Raw genomic sequence first — 5298 nt, 5'->3', positions numbered from 1 at the left:
TCAGCAAGATGGAGGACCACTGCACTGGCACAACAACGGTCGCAGTTTCCTCAATGTCGAGATGCCTCAATGTTGGTAGGGTGTACAGGATTGTGAGACCAGGCTTTACACCCTTGGCCTCCTAGGTCCCCTGACTTAACACCATGTGATTTCTTCCTGTGGGGATATGTTAAACAGTGTGTTTACGTTCCTCCCTTACCTCGTGACATTGATCAACTAAAAACCAGAACATCAGGTGCTGTAGCTTCAGTGACAGAAGACACCTTACGCTCAGTTTGGGATTAATTCGGCTATTGACTAGATGTCCACTTTGCAGCCAGTATGTTCACTTTGCAGCCAGTAGAGGACATATTGATCATTTATGATGGACTTTTATAATCTTCTATCTTTTCTGAGTAATTTAGTATGAAATTTGTTGGTGTTAAGCCCTTCTTATAAATAATTCTATTTAAAATCGGGTCATTCTTTTTGGGACACCCTGTATTAATTATAGTCAGTGGTCTGGTAATCTCTTAGCTCCTTCCTCATCCGAATCCGAGAAATACATTTCAGTTCTGGAAGTGTCACCTGCTACATTGATAACGAGTCTATCAACAACAGAATCCACGAAGCCAACCAGGTGCAACATTTTCTGTTCTTTTATGTTGAGTCTTTCTATATCCCACCAGCATTCGGCAGTGACGCGTGAAAAAGCTACGTGCGTTGGTTCCAGTACGACTGGCAGCTTAACAATCTTCTTACTTCTCGGGCCAAATTCCGCAGCTTCGCTCCAGATCAGTTCTGTTGAGTTCATATTGTAATGGTACTGTAGCAAATGTAAAAATGCAGCATTTGCATGACGTGATCGATGCTGTGAAAATGATTGTTTTTCATGTTTCTACGATACTTATTTACCTCTGTGACATAGAACGATGGATATACTCCAAATAAAGAGGATTTGGTTTTTCATTTTCGCCTTAAAAATTATATTGCTATGTTTTCTTAATTTAAGCAACTTTTATTAACAGTCTTTCATGAAACATAGATAATTAAGAATTTTTATTTGAAATGGAAAGAGGAATTTCGCGTGCAATGTGTAATTAGAAACAAGAAAACATGCATTATTCATAAAAAATGATGGATTTTTATAATTAAGTGATGTAGGTATCTCAAATTGAACGAGAAAAAAATGATACTGGGGAGATTTGAACTAATGCACGAATAATGAATTGCATTTGGTTTACAGGCCATTAGCCGGCCGAAGTGGCCGTGCGGTTAAAGGCGCTGCAGTCTGGACCCGCAAGACCGCTACGGTCGCAGGTTCGAATCCTGCCTCGGGCATGGATGTTTGTGATGTCCTTAGGTTAGTTAGGTTTAACTAGTTCTAAGTTCTAGGGGACTAATGACCTCAGCAGTTGAGTCCCATAGTGCTCAGAGCCATTTGAACCATTTTTTTACAGGCCATTACACTACCAACTACGCTACGCATTTAATATGGGTTCATTAACAGGTGCATTGTATACAACTTTGGGAAAACTTCGAAGTCGATTATCTCTGTAAATTTCTGAAAAACATTAAGAACAGCCTATTTCTCGGAACTTTTTAACCGTGTTCCACACGTATGTTTCACTACGGAACAGAATGCAGCCTCAGACATTTTCATAATGCGCATTAACAGCGCGACAATCAACGCATAACGCTGCAGAGCCTGTGACTGTACACGATTTTTGAAATAAAAACTACGTAGCTAAAGCGTGATTAACACAAAAGTTGAAGACTGTTAATACATTTGAAAATCTTAAAGTTTCATTTAACGTAACTTGGTGTTGGTAATAAGATATCTAATACATAAGTTGGACCTACTTCCAAGAGCATAACAACACCAGTGCATGTGTGCTACGGCTTCTGAACAATCATTGTGTTTGTTTACATCAGGTTTATTCTTATGATCACGGATTACGGTAGGATACAGAGCGGCAAGTCATAAAAGTAGTGGAGAAAATCTGGCGCTTGGACGGCTTCACAGTTCTGTTGTTCATCGACTCGTTATCCACGTAGCAGATGACGTTTCCAGTACTGAAATGTATTTTTCGGATTCAGACATGGATGGAGTTCAGAATCTACCAGACGATTAAGTAATGCCTTCAGGGGCTTCAATATTGAAATATACGAGGAAATCTCTGCAGTATATGTTTCAGTTACGCATAGCTCTCGCAGAAAAATTACTCCTCTTTTATGTCAGAAATTTTTATCACTCTTATTTTTAACTACAATTCTATGTTACCTAAGAAAGAGGGCATGTTATGCTTTCCGTCTGGTCCCCAAAGGTGCGTGAGGTAATGCTGGAGTTTTGATGCATATTATATCATTCTGTTTAAAAATTAAATGACATTCAAAGGTATATTGCTTCTCTGCTCGTCTCTTTGTACGTCTTAACTGCAACTGCATGTTTATATTTCTCTCTCGTTTTAAACAATTCCCTAGACTGGCGTCTTGTTTTCTGCTTTTTTTAAACACAGTGCCAGAGTCAACTTTAGAAATGCTTTATCTGCATTTAAGAGCCATTCCTGCTAGTGCCAAAGTACAGCATTCACGAAAAGCACCAGCTCCAAAAGCAAGATTAAATTGACAGGCTTTCTTGGACAAGTACAAGCTTGTTTGACACATCTGTGGTTAGATACGAACGAATTTCACTGACACGTTTACTCTTTTATGAGAGCCTTAACAAGTTTTTAAAAGTTAGATTGTTCATTGTTGGATTGTTCATAGTTGGAATAATCATCGAGCTCTGAAAAAAAATTCAGATTTTAATGGATAAATCTCTGTATCATTTTAAGCTATTCTCTGAAACAGAGTCTTGTTTTCTTATTTTTCTTTAAACAGAGTGCCAAAGTAGATGCCAGGACTGCTTTGTTTGCAGTTTTGGTCATTCTCACTAGTGTCAAAATACACACAAACAAGTACAATGTCTGCTTCACAGTTGAACTGGCAAACTTTGTTTGCACAAGTCTGGGCTTCCCTACAAATCTGTGGATAGGCAGTGGCCATTTGCTCGTTTCCAGGGGCGTTGATAGTAGTATATATCTCTGTCTTGAAAATATGGTTCTTTATGATCCAGTCTGGCTGTCAATGCTTCTTACTTGGGAACAAAACATGAACCAAAAATTGGTTGATCATTAACCATCTCTTTGATATCCCTGCAGATGCATAGCGAGCCACTTGGTTTCTGTGCACCTACAATTCGCTTTGCCCATTGGCTGTTGGTTAAGGCTTCGATAACCTCATTCTGTTCAAGACAGTCGAGTTCTTGCTTTATTTTATCTTGAAACATAAAATGAATTTTACATGCTTTACACAATTTTGGCAGTGCATTCGGCTTCAGCTGATACTTCTAGTTGCTTTGGAAGAAATATATTTATTTGGAACAGCTGATTTAACTTGTTGACAATTCCTTTTTACTGGAATCTCCTGAGTGTTGTAACCATGGAGGTAAGAATAATAATATTCTTACCACCATGGTTGTAACTGAACAGCGAACTGTTATCTATGGCATTCCTATTCTTCATTACACCTGCAGCTTAACGACTCAGATGGATGGGCCTATGTCAATATGAAATTTGATTGGAATATACTAATTCGAAGAGAAACAGGTAACTGCTTGTTATTTACAGAAAATTCATGCGATGTTTCACATGCAAAAGATTTCGAATTTGCACATTTTATGAACATTACTTGACTTTTCATTATTATTAATCACTAATGCATGTTTTAGTGTCTGACTGGTTTTTTGGTTGATGATCAACAAAAATCAAAACACATTTCCCTCCACAAGCAGGTTAATACACCCCAGTGGGCAGCAGGAAATATTCTAAATGACGCCACCAAGAAAGACATGCACACCACAACAGAGTAAAAATCAGAGGTCCAGGCATATAATTAGTTTTGAGAATCACCACTGGTCACATTACTTAACTTATATGATATTTAAGAGGTAATATAGTGAAAAAAGAACCACGTGCATTTTCATGAAGTTGTGGTGAATTTCATGTCTTGTTTGACTATTTACTATTTATTTAAATTTTCAAGGACGAGAGACAGGCCTGGAAAGGCCAAGTCAAGCCTCAATAAATAATTATGCGAATGACGTTACTCAGTTACATAGTAATATATTAAGTCACAATGAGCCAGGCCTCAAGAGTAATCAAAAATTACTTGTCATATGTACACTCGATGTCACACGTTAGAGGATGGTATTAGTAGGGGGACCAGGGCGGCACCAGCGCATTTTGCTAGTGCGGGTTACCTACATCAGGGGCAGATATGCACTCAGTGGTAAACCTATTGTTCTCCTTTGAATGACAGGTATATAGCCTATTGTTCTGCTAAAAGGATGTTTCCATTCGATTGACAGGCACTTAACCTGTTGTTCCCCCAACCTCTCCCATTACCCTCCCCCCCGGAAATCTCCCCCCTCGTGACTACAGGTGCACTTTCAGGTCTAAGTTATTGTACTAGTTCCTCTCACTTTATCAATTTGATTGACTACTTGATTAAATTGATCAATTAACTAACCACTCCTTCTCTGTTAATCTCCCTTCCCCTCATCCCTCCCACCCCTCTCCTAGGAAATGGCGGGAAGTACAAATTTCATCATGACAATGCAACATACCACAGCTACCTCCTTCAACCTAGAAAAATGGCGTGAAAAAAGGGCACTTGGCCTACCTGCACTAACCTAAGTCTTCCGACCGATACCTCTTCCTAGGAATTGGCTGGAAAAGGACTCAGCCTGTGCGGGACAGGATGGACATGAGGCTATATTTTCAGTCTTTATATTTAAACAATTAGAGGAAGTACCGCCATCAAGTGTGTTCACCACGAGGTCTGGAGTCCAACTGACCTAGTACACAGTACTGCCACCAGAGGGCGCTGTCGTCCCTTCCACGACATAATGCAAGATGGCAGTCTGGTGGTGGAGGGGAAGGATCTCATAACAAGAAATTCAAGGGTATATTGTTTATTTATAAAAAAATTCAGTTTGTGGGGGTTGGATTTCTCTTGCTCATCATTCTGTGCTGTTTGGGTACATGTAGGTCTTGTAAGAAGTATTAACATGAGGCAAATATGTTGCATAATCTAACGTTTGGCACTATACTCTGGGTGTCTTAACTTAATGTTTGGCCCTTTGTTGGCACTTAACCTACTGTTCTGTTAAGTGGTTTTCCATGTCATCCTCATTTCCTTAAACTATTGTACCGCCGTTGATACCAAATTAAATAATTAGTTATGTCCTCCCATCATTTTCTGGTACACTTCTCG

Source organism: Schistocerca americana, chromosome 1 (assembly GCF_021461395.2).
Source record: "Schistocerca americana isolate TAMUIC-IGC-003095 chromosome 1, iqSchAmer2.1, whole genome shotgun sequence".
NCBI lineage: Eukaryota > Metazoa > Arthropoda > Insecta > Orthoptera > Acrididae > Schistocerca > Schistocerca americana.
The sequence above is the reverse complement of the archived record's forward strand: the minus strand, read 5'-3'. Positions refer to the sequence as shown.